We start from the raw sequence: 15,088 nt of genomic DNA, 5'->3' as shown, positions 1-15,088 counted from the left end.
TGATTTCTTGTTCCTCGATCGAATTGTGGAATATCATCTTCATGTGGAATACTTGTTCCACGGGATTGAGAAGACCATAGTTGTCGAACTTTGACATCGGGAGAAAAACGAATTCAAGTTAGTTGATTGATTGAGTCCTTGGTAAATCACCCAAATGAAATTCCAAGGCTAGGACCCAACACAATATCCTACAACTCGGGAGAGGGATGCTGTAACCCAAATTGCAGAACATTTGAAGGTAAGTGAATGACGATTCACTAATTTCCACCATGAAAAACGAAAAAGAAATTTAAGTTTTAAATCTATGAAAACTCCTAGATCCTTTGAGATTCATTGAACATTTCAATGGCATGTTTAAATCTCGATATGCCCCTCTTGTTTGTGACTGGGATGCCGAGGATCACAAAGCGGGTGTGAATAACCATGCAAACTACATGGTGCCCTCACATGTTACAATCACCTATTCGATGTGCCGGTAAACCACACACGCTCCACCGAACTATGACAAACATTGAGTCACCCTTTGCTACCTTTGCTTAGAACCATTTAGTGTGCCGGTAAACCACACACGCTCCACTAACGTCTTCGCAAGGGCACAAAGTGTAATTTCATGGAATTGCATCAATTCACTTTTTGCCTAAGTAACTAAGATTGGGAATTTGAAAAACATTTAGTTACTTGGTATTTCATTATACTTATAATGGAAGGTTTTGTCCTATCCTACCCGTTCGGCTAACGACCCTCCACTAGTCAAGAGTGCGGTGGGTAAGAGTGGATACCCATTCAATCGCCATTTTATAGGCAATTTCCTTAAACACCCCTTATAGACCAGCTTCGTGAATGAGGCCTACTAACGGTAAGACTGACTTTTACTCATACATATATATAATGTTAGACTTTTAATGTTATATATAGTATAGAGTGTATTTTATACTTTTAAAATACTATATGGTTAACTTTAACAATTACACTTTTAATTCAATTAAAAGGTTAACCTAAACTTTTATGGATTTATTAAACCTCTTTTAATTATACTCCTTAATTAATTAATAAAACCATAAGGGTGTGATTTGAACTTTTCAAAACATTACTAGGGTTTTAGAATTTAACATTTCTAATTAAAAATTTAATCAACTTTTAAATTCCAAAACTTGAGGGCAAATTTTGAAACCTTTTTCAAAACATTAGGGCTTTAACTATTTAAATTTCAAAACTCCAAAACTTTTGGGTTCAAATTTAAACTATAAAACCTAAAGGGGAAAATATGAAACTTTTCATAACAACAAGGATCAAATAACAAATAATCTAAACTAACATTTAGTTACATAATTATCCATATTTGATTTGTTTAATGATTTCTTGCAAAACAATTTATCAATTTACTCAAAATAATTAATCAATTATCTTATAAGGAAACAATTATCTTGTTAATTGATAATTATCTTTAATTAGATCAAGAATATAGTCATATATATCATAAAATCGGATTTATATTGATCTAACATGATAAGGTAACTATCCATATGCAAAAACAGCAAGAAATCCCGAGATAAGCATTATCTGACGCTCGAACTCGCCGAGTACCTCACTGTACTCGCCGAGTACACTGTGGTACTCGCCGAGTTCCTCAGCTATAAAGCCCAAAAAACGATTTTCCAGTTATACAATACATCAATACAATTGAAACCAAGCTAGGCTCTGATACCATTGATGGGTTTTGGTCATAAGACATCCTATGTGCTCATACAAACCCTAATGCTTGGATCTAGGTTTCTCTATTGTACATGCTTTGAATCCAAGACTATAAACCCTAATTCTAGCATGCAAGTAATCATATTAACATGTAATTAGGTTTAAGAACATACCTTGATTGTTATATAGCAATAACAATCACAACTCCACCTTGGATTGACTTTGGAATGCTTAGAGTCACAAGTGTCACTCCTCTAATGGCTTACAAACACCATAAGCAAATGGAGAAGGTATAAAGAGAGAGGTGAGAGGTTAGAATTCGTATCTAGGACCTCTAGGGAAGGGATACACGAATTCATGACCCTAGGGGTGTTTATATAGGTGTAGAGATAGGGTTTCAGTCATTATCCTTATCTAGTTGATTATCCATTAAGCAACCAATAAGATAATCCTTGAATCCTTATCATACTCGAATTCTAAGGCTTTCCAACCTTAAATTCGTCCACCATATAAATAAGATAATCCTTACCTTATTTTGTAACTATCACATAATTACAAATCAGCCCCTCTAGTTTAATTAATTACATTTGATCACAAAACTAATTCTTAATTAATTATTGACCAATATTAATTAAACAAATATGATTTCTCCTTTAATATATTATTCTTATAACATATTAATAAATCATATTATCCTTTCTCTCTTTATTCATTTCTCCAATCAAGTTGCTTTGGTGAAGGCAACCCAAAAGGACCATGCACCATCGGGTCAAGTACATACCAAAATAGTTATGGACTTAGACACTAATCCAACAGAGTGATGAAGACAACTTCCAGATAAAACATTTGAAATTAGAACATAATTGTGCTAGGAACTTTAAGTTAGGTTCATTGGTTTCATATGCATGGATTGGAAGTCATATACGAAATAAATCTTACATAGATAAATGATGAGTGTGATAAAATTAAGATTCCAAGTTATTAGGAAGTTTGGTATTCATGTGAGTCTTGTTCAACGCAGGAGGGATAGGAAATATGCTTTGCAACTAATAGATTGAACTCTTATGGAACATTATGCAAAGTTATGGTCATATAGATAAGAGATTAGATGATTAAATCTATGTTCTACTATGAAACTTGATATCAGCAACATGCTACATGGAAAGAAGTACATTAGTAAATTCTATGTTTGCTTTGATGGAGTGAAAAAAAAGGATGAATAGAGGGATGCAGAAGGATAATATGACTTGATGGTTGTTTTTTTGAAAGGCATTTGTAAGGTAGAATTACTATGTTCTATTGACAGAGATGCAAAGAATCAGATTTATCCCATTGCATGGACAATAGTATGTATTGAGAACATAGTGAATTGGAAGTGGTTTTAAGGTAATCTTATTGATAATTTGCAATTGAATTTAGGAAATGGATACAACTTAATGTCAGATCAACACAAGGTATTTACTATTTTTTTTATTATAGAATTATGGCTTATCTATGCTTTGTTTTTTGGTACCTAATCTTGTTAATGTTTGTTGTTATAGGTTTTGATAGAGGCTATGAAAGAGATGCTACCCTTTGCAGAGTACAAACAACATGCCAGGCACATCAATCAAAACTTACATAAAATGTAAACATGCTGGGCACATCAATCAAAACTTACATAAAATGTATAGTGGTGCCCATTACATTAATTTATTTTAGAGAGCTGCAAGATCAACAACTGAGCAAGCATTCAAAAATGCAATGAAAGAGCTTAAGATGTTAAATCCAGATGCTCATAAGTACATGATAGAAAAAGACCTAAAGACTTGGTCATTGGCATTTTATCAAACTAGACCTAAAGACTTGGTCATTAGCATTTTATCAAACTAGAAGATGTTGTGTTGCTATAGAGAATGGTATTTGTGAAAGTTTCAATGCCATCATATTTTATGCTAGAAAAAAATTATATATTATCACAATGTTAGAGAAATTAAGATTCTATATAATAGGAAGATTATAGAAGTTAAAGTTAAAGGGACAAGCATACGAGAAATCAAGTATGCCCAAAAATAAGAGAGCTACTTAATAAATTAAAGATTCAACAGAGGCATTAAACTTCACTACCAAGTGGCTTGAATCAATTTGAGGTAAAAGGAATTAGAGATGCATATGAGGTTAATCTAGAGAAGATAATTTGCTCATGTAGGTTATGAAAACTTAATGGATATGGTTGTGTCCATTATGTTGCTAGTGTAATGTATCTCAATAGGAATGCTAATGAATATGTAGACAAGATGTTTAGTAGCAATACCTCCATGAAATCATATAGGTATAGAATTACAGGGATGAATGAGTGTAACATGTGGCTAGAAACTGAATACATACCACCTTTACCCCTATGAATAGAATAATGCTTGAAGGACCAATTGTGAAAAGGAAAATAGATGCCATAGAAAACAATGGAAGAACATAGAAAAAGAAGAGAAAGAATTCAACTGTTAATATAGGCACCAAGAGGGTTTCCAAAAATGGAAAGGGGGTCACGTGCAGTGTTTACAAGCAACCATGTCACAATAAAGCAACTTGTTCAGTTATAAGACTACCCCACAAACTAAATGTTAAGAGAGAAGGAAATAAAATGTTAAAGTGAACCAGAAAGTAGATGTAATAAACTAAAACCACTTTAATTGTTTTGTTGGTTTTCATTCATTAAATACCAATATTTTTCCATGCTAAACAGGTTGAAGGAGAACACCTGGAAGAAATAAAAGTCATCCCATTTGAGGTGGAAGTTAATCAAACACAAGCAACACATGTTCAGGCTGAGGTGGATTTAGAGGAATTGTTTGATGAGGTGCTAAAGTCATTATAGGAGGTGCAAGTTCAATAGGCAATAGAGGAGGTTCAAGTTGAAGAGGAAATTAAAGAGGATGTTTGAAATGGACCAGTTCCAGAGGTACCAATCGTACCATACCTTTCAACCTTGTTGAAGAGGATGAGGAAAAGAAAGTCAAAGAGAATCTTGAAGCTGAAGGTGGGTAAGAGAGTCGGTAATGATGGTGCTCCAGGGAATTCAAAGGAAAAAGCTCTTATTATAGAGTAGCATGGTATTTGGTAATGTTTTCATAGTTGGTTGTCTTTTAGGAAACTTGGTTGTTTGTCATTTAAGCAACTTGTTAGTCTAAATTTAAGAAAATTGGTTGTTTAAATTGGAATGTTTGTATGAAACCTATTTTATTGTTGGATAATGGTGTTAATCATGTAAGAAAGTGCATCGCCTAAATTGGAATGTTTCACTTTGTTTTATGAAAGTTGTTTTAATCTAGATCTAATGAGTTTATCATGTTAGACACCTGGTTTACTAAATTAATGCATGCATGCATACAAATGGGTAATATGTTACATTAACAATATTTGTGCATGATGTACATGCACCAAAACAATATGGTCCCAATTGTTTAAAAGTTACTCAATTTTTTCATATTAAAAGGGAACATAGTGGTCCACTCCTACATATTCCATGTATTGATACACACTTTCACAAATAAAATAAGGTAAATTAATACAACACTAGTCATTATAATAAGGTAAGAAATTTACAATCACACTTTCCAACTACATATCTCATTAACTTATATAAAAGAGTATTTTACAAACTGATTTCTAAGGCCAAAACACTACCCAATGAACTTGGAATCAATCATTCAAAATCTTACATTGACCCTACTACCATAATCTAACAAAATACATGCAAATAGGTTGGAATTATACATCAACCGTACAAAAGACATGCATATTGGTTGGAATTTTTACATCAACCACACAAAAGTCGTAAAAGTTATGTCATCACTTCCATAACTTTATGACACACCAAACCAACCCTACAAACAAGCAGATACAAAGCAATGCAGTCCACATCAACCACCTCTTCAACCTTGCAATCTTAGCTTCATGCTTAGCCACAAACCTTTCCACTTGAGTAACTTTTTTTGTTCTTGGCCTAGACAAGAAAACCCTCCAAGGACTCCAATTCCTACTGCATCTCATACAACTTCTCCTTGTAGTATCCTGGTTCTAGCCAAGCATCTATCCAATGGAAGAATCTACATTTCTTCTTTTGAGTCATCTATCTATGTCAAAACACAAATAATAATCAAACATCTCAAATCGAACATTAAAAATCAAACATCAAAGAAATTTAACAAATTTCAACTCAAAACATCACAGATCAATCACCGCAAGTCACCAAACATCATTGATCAAGATTTCAGAAAACCTAAACTTCGTAAATTAAAATCATACAAGATAGATACCAGTGAGTTGGGACAGTTCAAAAAGTGGTGCACATGTTTTTTTCCGTCTACGATGTCCTTTCCAATGCTTCCAAGTCACAATAGCATTTCTGCACTCTGTCCTCGTTACCAAAGTGAGGAAGGGATTAGTTGTAGGAAGAAGACAATGACATTGTGAAATAATGGTTGAGTTGTGTTAGGGTTTTTGGGGCTTCAAATATTGGAATAAAGGTGAAGGAAGTGTGTCGATTAAGGGTTTCAATTAATAAGCCCCTGATGTCGTGTCATACACTAGGGATGAAGCTTCCAAGTCAGCCTTACCAATGAAGCGTCGAAACCGGCTAAACCTTTAAAATTGAGGATAAAGGCGTAATTGACAAGTAATTTGAAAGTTGAGGGACTATGTAACATTGAATTCTAGTTATTTTCCTCTTTGGTCCTTGAAGTTTAAAATTTTTGCAAAAAAGGTTCCCTCATACGTTGGGCGTACGTTTAGGTACACTTAGCGTACATTCCCTTTTATGGCTCGGGGAGATTAGACACATACGTTGGACATACATGGTGTACGCAGCACGTACATAGCCAAAGACTAAACCCTAATTTTCAGGGCATAAGCCATATTTAAACAACATTATGGCCTTTGGGCACTCACCTGCATCAGCATCCACTATTCATTGCGTCTCTTCTAACCCTAGTTCACCCCCTTTGAGTGCGCTTGAGCTTTGAAGTGATTTGTGGCATTTTAGTGTGTATTCAAGAAAAAGAAACTTGGAGACCAAGCATTTGTTGAGGTTGAGCTCCTAGATACAGTCTACATCAACTTTGGAAGCTTTTAAAGGTAAAAAGTTATTACCTTGATGATTCATGTTGATTGTTAGAGTTTAGGGCTTGTTTATGAGTTTATTTGGTACCATGAGTTCTTTTTATGAGTTTGGGCAACTCCAGAAGTTAGAGGTGTTAGATCTCAGTCCCTTTAATGTTCTAGATACATAAAAATGTCATCTTGATGGTTGATATGAGTCCATGCATGAATTTAAGTCCTAAACGTGAGCTTTGTTGGACAAAAATGGATGTTGGGTTCCATTAAGACATGCTAAGGCATGAAGTTGCCAACTTTATGTCTTAGAATTCCATAATGGTCGAGTTCTGAAAGTTAGATCATATGGCTGTAAGGATTAAGCACCAAATGGCTTAATGTGGAAAATAGCTCAGTACGCTGAGCATACCAAGGGGTACGCATCGCGTACTGGCAGGCGGACGAGTAAGCCAAGCATATGCCTCTCAGTGGGCTTTTGGACTTCGGTTGGGCCTTGAACCTTTAGGCCTTAGCTACTTTTTGGGCTTTGACCTGTTTAGAGTAGGTGGACCTCAGAACTCTGTTAGTGGGCCTTAAGTTGCTTGAGTTGGGTATTATTAGGCCTTGGAGTCCATTATTGTGTTTTTGGGCCAAGGTTGGTTAGGCCCATTATGGGAAAGGTACATGGGCCTTTATCTTAGGAGTTTGGACTTGGGGTTTAGGCACACGATTATGGTTTATAACCTATCTCTGATTAGGGTAATTTTTGTATGTTCAGTTTCGGATCTTATGGTTCGGTAGTCGAGCAGTTAGTTATTTATCAACAAACTGAGGTGAGTTTTCTCACTGTATCATTGGGTCGAAGGCACTAAGACCGGCCCATTATTTGTGATATAGGTTGTTAGCTATATTTGAGAAATGTGTACGAAAGACTAGAATTTGGCCCATGGAAACTGTATGAAAGACCAAGAGATGGCCCCTGGCATCTACGTGAAAGACCAAGATCTGGCCCCTGGAAACTGTGTGAAAGACTGGAATTTGGCGCTCAATAGGAGATTGTTTGTAAGACTATGGTTTGGCCCATAACACTAGCTTATGTTTGGTATATGGTACTTTAGGGAAACTTACTAAGCTTTTGCTTATAGTTTATATTTGTGGTTTTAGGTACTTCTAGTTGTTTTGGTCAAAAATCGACAAAATAGATATTAACCAAATTACATGAGAGGTTGTGGTATTGTAGATGAAGCTATTAATGAAAAAGAGCAAGATTGCACAAGTGATTTACAAGGAAAGCCCTTGATCCTGGCTAGGATCTCTGGCATAAAACCTTGGGAGTTGATAATGATTATCTGCCTTGTATGATCTTATCGATTTGAACATAAGTTATAGAGATGCGCTTAGTAATACGATTACAAATGATAACGTGAGTCTAGATGAGTAAGGCGTCATATAATTGTCCCTATTGTGTGTGTTTTACAAGTGTATTTATATTCTAGATTAAGTAACTAAATGTCCGATATTTTCGGGATCCTGCTGAACTAGTATTTAAAATGTGCTTTGACTTGGTATTTTTGGGTCTTAAGCTTGGTTGGATTGATTCTTAGTTGTGAATGAGTCCTATGTTGACCATTTCTATACATGTGACAAATAAACAATAAATATAGTCATTAAACTTGTTAGGGAATAATAATGGCATTGTTCAGGATCCTGATGTATGTCCGGGATCCTAAGACTCCTTTAAGATCTGGGATCCTGGATAGGTTTAAGGATCCTAGATAGGTTTAAGGATCCTTATATATCTTTTAGATCCGGGATCCTGGATAGGATTGAGGATCTTGGCCCTAACAATTGCTCCCAAATTATACCTGCAAAATATTTGAATTAATTTCAAGTATTTAAAGTTTATAATTTAATTAACTGATAATAAAGGATTTGAAATTCAAACTCTAATGGATAGAGTTGTATCCATTAAAAAGATATAATTATACTGTTAAATCACTTTTCTCTCCTTAGTTTGAAGGTAAATTTCTTTCTCATTTCTTCTTATTTTTCTTGTTTTTTGATTATGGGTAAAGAGGCACTTCATTCTCGCTCGAGCATCCTTGATTTTCCGAAGAGGACTTCATCGATCAGAGGATCCTGTCTTATTAAGAGACCTGTTCTTTTGGTGATGAAGACATTGAGTCCTTGAAGTCAATCGGGGCTTTTCCTTCCGATGTTATTTTCAAGCCTTTTGTTGCTAAGACCCAACCCGACTTCGTCTCTCCTACTTAGGTTTGGTCCCATCTAAGCTACACTCATGATCTGGAGGATCACGATTTAGGTTGATCGATTAAATCAATTTAAGGATCTGGAAATGGGATTTAGCTAAGTTGGACCATGTGTGATCTCCAAACTTTTGGGTCTTATCGTTTCCTGCTCAGAGTCAAAACAAGTAAATCACATCTTATTTTGAAATCAAAACAAAACGAAGGTTCTTGGAAAGAGAAATATTTCTTTATGAAACGTGAATCCATCCTGCCGACGATCTCCTGCCAAGAAATTGGGTTACAAAAGGTAGGATTTTATTTTATTTCGTTGAGGATATGAAATTCACACTTTCTTGTTTTATTTGTTTTGATTCAAATTTCAAGCTCGAGGATCTCGTCCCTACTGCTAAAGATACCATAGAGAGCGTTGGGAGTTTCCTTGCTTCACCTGAGACTGAAGATCATTTAGGTTCGAACAACCTAACTTTTAAGAGAATAGATCTGATATTGCCCCCATGTCGAAAGGTAAAAATCCTTTATTTATCTATTTTTTATTCTTCATGAAGGATCTTGAACTTATTGAGTTCCTTTGTTATGTTTAGGATCCAAGGCTACACACTGTAGTGCTTGGTTCACCCTTCTTGATATTGACTCCACCATGTCCGGTGGCCAACTTGTGGTGAAGAAGGAGAATACCTCATCTTCTCTTCTTCCAGAGAGAACCTTGATAAATCTGATCGCTAATACTCTAGGATCCCGAAAGATGAAGTCGGCTGAGAGCCTTGGGGCAGACGAGGCATTGAAGAAGCTGTTATCTTTCTGGAAATCTGTAAGGATCTTTATGCCTTTTTTTTCTTGATTTTAATTCACTTACCGTGATCTTTTATAGGCTTCTTGATCATGTTTCTCGATCCACCGAAGATCTGAAGGTTAAGTTTGATCGGGCGGAGCATGCGCTGGAAACCGAGAAGTTGATTTCTAAGGTTAAGAGTAGTGTTGTTGAGGTCAGGTGAGAGATAAAGATCGAGCTCCTGCAAGATGTGGAGAATGCAGGATACTAGAACGTGGAAGATTGGCATGAAAACCTGGCTAAGTTGACTGGTAAGCTTTTAAATGTTGGTTAGGATCCTACATAGAAGAGAAGAAAGAGACAGATTATATCCCAGTTGGGGGTGATCAAACATTGAATTAAGTTTGCTAAATTTAAAAACAATTTTAAAATTTTGTTCTGTAAAACAATATTTTCTTTTTTGTTGGGTTGGAGGGTAACTCCTGTTAATACTGATGCTTTGGTTTATTTCTTTTCTTGCATGATTGATTTGATTACATAATCAAAATGGGTTTTCTTAAGGATCCTAAAGAGTTCAGGTTTTACAAGAATTCTTGGGATCATATTAATCTAGGATAGCTAATCACCTGCTTAGGGCTTTGAAACCATTATGATCCTTAGTTAATAAGGATAAGCTTTTGATTATAACGTAGGAGAATCTTCTTATAAGGATAATTTTTAGGAAATAAGGATAGATAGAACCTAATGACCCTTAGGTTTAGTTCTAACCTTCTGAAGACTTTTGCAAGTATGTTAGCTCCACGTGATCTTAAAGCTTGTATTAGGAGGATTCTTGCTTTGGGATTTCATCATGGAAGATCCTTGTTTAGCTTCTACTTAGTGAACCAATGAGGATTCCGTCTTAGAAATCATTTGAAGATAAATCTAGCTGAGAAAAATCTTGTTTGTAACATGGTAATGCTACAAGTCTTGCATATATTCGTGGGAGTGACCTAATCTTAGTAAATTACTGGGAAAAATCCCAAACTGTATGATAACATGAAAATGTTATAAACATTAGGTATTTTCTGGGGAAAATCCCAACATGAGATAATGCATCAGTGTTATAAACTTTAGCAAATTACTGCGGAAAATTCATACTTAACTCTCGTTGGGGAAAATCCCAGCTTAGGTAATATTGGGAAAGATTCCACATAGCAATTCACCAGGGAAGTTACAACTTAAATTTTTACTGGGGAAGATCCCAACCTAAGAAATATTGGGGAAGATGCCAACGTAAGATATATTGGGGAAGATCCCAACTTAAGAAATCTTGGGGAAGATCCCAACATAAGATATACTAGGGAAGATCCCAATTTGAGAAATACTTGGGAAGATCCCAACTTAAGAAATCTTAGGGAAGATCCCACTTCAGACAATAACTAGGGAAAATCCCAACTTTAGATAATAACTGGGGAAAATCCCAACCTCAGATAATAACTGGGGAAAATCCCAACTCGTAAGATAACATGATAATGTTATAAACCTCAAAAATTTACTGGGGAGGATCCCAAATCGTAAGATAACATGATAATGTTATAAACCGTAGATTAAATTTAGGATCTTGACATATGTTCACAGATACGAGGGTTCCCAAACCACTGCATCGTGAAATGATCCCCTTCTTCGTATGCCATACTTAGATATTGTGCGTTCAAGCGAGGTGTTTAAACCTTAGTTCATGTGAAAGAGGTAATTAGCTCCTTAAACCTTAGAGGGGATTAAGCACCTTTAAGAGTAGCAGAGATGATCAGTCTCTAGCTTATGTATATGATAGTTTAAAGATCATATCGTTGATATAATGGAATTGTCCAAGTGTTAAGATGATGAGATCTTCATGTGTCAAGATCCTTATGTTCAGGAGATCTTCAACCTTGAGGATCCTTATGTTTCAGGATCATTGCTTATGGAGATCCTTAACTATTAGGATCTTTACATTGTTCTTCATAGCAAATGTTAGATAGGGGTGAGCATTAGTCTACCTAACGCCCCTCCAATGCTTAAGTTAGCAACGTTTCTTGGAATAAAGATATACATAGGAAAGAAACGAGAGTCAGGAGTAGGTATGTACCTCGCCTTGGATCTGATGAAATGTAACTAAATTGACTTACATAAAGTGCACTTTGAGGTGTATAACATTCCAGGATCTTGGGAGGATGCTAGCGACTATGCCCCATTTCCTAATTCTGAATCAGTGAGATATGCATCACAGTTCTGATCATGCAGGAAGGCATCTTTCTTTATGGTGAGCCAATAGTATCCTATTATTAACACTTTAGGACGTAGGGATATATCCCCATTGTGGTTGCCACAATCCGTTTCATATATGTCTTTTAGAACTTTTGTAGCTTCATGATCTTCTAAACATCTAACATATGGACCTACCATGGCTTTCTTGTATAATTTCCCTTGGATCATCACAAAGTGTGAGGCCCTCATCTTGAATGCTCTGTTGCTTTTCTCTTTATTTGGAATCGTGCCACTTTGGAGATATTCCACAATGGAGTGAAGCCAGGATCTGGAACTTTGCATAGGATCTCAAATATTAGGATCAAGACCCTAATTATTAGGATCTTGGTGAGGATGTTGAGGATCAAGATCTCCAATTGCTGCTAGGTTGGTCATCTAATCATGGTCTTCGGGGTCTTCTGGTCTATTAGAGGGATCTTTTATCGTCGGGACCATTATATAGGTTATTGGGATCCTAGTCTTTGGCAGGATCCTAAGGGAAGATCCTAAGTAGATTGATGTGGCTGCCTCAGTTCTTTCTTCTCTAGGAACTTGATTCAGACTAAAAGCTTCAAATTCGGAGGCTAATTTTTTAATAATTTGAAGGTATAGTACTAGTCTTTCGCCTTTAACTGCATAGGATCCTTTAAAGTGGTTAGTTATTAATAAAAAATTGACATATACCTGGAGATCCTTGATATGAAGATCCTTGACTAGCTGTAGCCCCATGATCAGTACTTCATATTCTGCTTCATTGTTAGTTGCACTGAATTTATAACTAACTGACTAAGGTAGGATGTCCCCCTGTGGCGATTTTAGTATAATCCATGGGCCTGCTCCTCTAAATTTGCGAGTTTCATCTGCAAAAAACATTTATTTTCCCATGCTTTCTTCTTTTTGGAGTTGTCGGCTTTCTAATTTTGTCTTGGGTTGTAGATCATCACTAAAATTAGCCACAAAGTTTGCTACTGCCTATGACCTTATTGAGGATCTTGGCTCATATATGATGTCTTATGTGATGACCTGTATTGACCACTTAGTTATTCTACTTGTGATTTCTAGATTTCTCATGAAATTCTTAATAAGATAATTAGTTTTGTATAATATGAGTTTCAAAATAATATCTTAATTTGCTAGTAGCTGTAAGTAGTTCAAGTATTAGTTTTTCAAAGTGGGAGTACTTGGTCTCAGGATCCAAGAGGCTTTTACTTACATAGTAGATGGGATGTTGGTCACAATTAAGATCCTTGGCTAAGATTTCACTCACCGTGTTTGAGGATACTGAAAGGTAGAGAAGAAGTGGTTCCCGATCTGATGGTCTTACTAAAAGGGGTGGTGAACTTAAATATTTTTGAAGTTCCTAGAAAGCATCTTCGTGTTCCTTGGTCCACTCGAACATTTCGTTCTTATTCAATACATCGTAGAAAGCCTTGCATCTTTCTAAGGATCTTTAGATGAACCTGTTTAGGGTTGCCATTCTTCCTGTTAGTCTTTGAATATCTTTTTATCGAGGATGGTGATCGAGGATGGCCTTGGTTTGCTTCGGGCTCGCTTCAATTCCTCGTGTATCCAAGGAATTTACCTGATCTCATTCCAAAGTGACACTTGGAGGGATTCAACTTCATGTTATATTGGTCTAGGATGTCGAAGGCTTCCTCGAGATCCTTGGGGTGATCCTTAACTTTTTTTTGGATTTGACTAACATGTCATCGATGTAGAGCTCATCGTGTCCCCCAGTTTCTCCTTGAACATTTTATTCACCAACCTTTAGTATGTTGCACCTGCATTTTTAAGACCAAATGACAATAGAAACCTGTTGGAGTTATGAATGCCGTATCCTCTTGGCCGGATGGTTCCCTCTGGATTTGTTGGAATCCTGATGATGCATCCATGAATGTAAACAATTCATGGCACGTTGTCTGTGTCTATCATGGAGTCATTCTTCTTCCACACTATGACCATGTTGGCTAGCCACCTTGGGATCTTGAATTCCTTGATCATCCCCGTTCTGAGAAGTTTTTCCATTTCCTCTTGAATGATCAGGTTCCTTTCAGGTGCTAACCTCCTTCTGTTTTGATGTATGGGTCTGAAATAAGGATCAATGTTAAGTTTATGAGTTATAATATTCTTATCTATACCTGTCATGTCTTCGTGTTTCCATGCAAAGGTTTTCGTTCTTTCTTTCAAGAATGTAATTAGGTCCTTTTTGATGTCTTCTGGTATTGAGGATCCTATGAGTACTTTGGTGTCAGGATCCTCAAGGTTTAGGGGAACTTCTTTTATATCTTTATAATTCGCTTCTGGTAAGTCTCGTGCCCCCAGCTTTAATTGCTATGCTTTCCTTGATACAGAGGAAAGCTTCGTTAAGGTCCCATAGCACTCTTTGGATTCCTGCTGATCTCCAAGGATCTTTATTGTCCCCTAAGGGGTAGGCATTTTGACACATTGATGGTACATCAATGGAACTCCTTTCACGTTATGGATCTATAACACTGTAGGAAGACAAAGCATTAATAACATAAAATCTTTGCATAGATTTACCCATTTAAAGTAGATAAGTAGTTTGATTTCCCCAATGGTATGTCTTGTTTCACCGCTGAATCCCATTAATACTTAGGATCTTTTGATTATATCGGATTCTGGGATGTTCATCCTGGTCAGAGCATCTAAGAGTATGATGTTCACCGAGAAGCCTTCGTCCACCAGGATCCTTCTATTGTCGATCTCTTTTTCTGGTGTCTTTCTTCTTTCTCTATTTTGGATACCTCAGCATGTCCTTTTTCTGCAGAGTAAGACGTTCCACAAATATCAGAACCCCTAAAGATAACATTAATTGCCTTGGCTTGTGAAGGAAGGGATCTTAGTTTTTCTATGATCTTCGCAGGATCCTGCTCTTTTTTCCTTTGGTCATTCTTTTCATCTTCATATGATGTCTTTGAGATGTCCTTTTCTAGGATATAGCTAATCTCCTTTATGAGGGCTATGCAATCCTCAGTGATGTGGCTGAAATCTTCATGGT

At 36.2% G+C, this 15,088-nt stretch overlaps 1 long non-coding RNA gene across 1 annotated transcript; it reads left to right on the top strand.

Moving 5' to 3' along the window:
* The first annotated feature begins 3,055 nt into the window (after nt 1–3,055).
* LOC145048127 (uncharacterized) lies at nt 3,056–4,970 on the top strand. The gene is made up of 3 exons (XR_013682709.1): nt 3,056–3,146; nt 3,234–3,319; nt 4,415–4,970. It is a non-coding gene; the product is annotated as an uncharacterized LOC145048127 (long non-coding RNA).
* The last annotated feature ends 10,118 nt before the right edge of the window (nt 4,971–15,088 follow it).

Source organism: Lactuca saligna, chromosome 5, assembly GCF_052625555.1.
Source record: "Lactuca saligna cultivar CGN05327 chromosome 5, ASM5262555v1, whole genome shotgun sequence".
NCBI classification, from domain to species: domain Eukaryota; kingdom Viridiplantae; phylum Streptophyta; class Magnoliopsida; order Asterales; family Asteraceae; genus Lactuca; species Lactuca saligna.
Note: the sequence above shows the minus strand (reverse complement) of the source record. Positions and strands in the feature narration are given on the sequence as shown.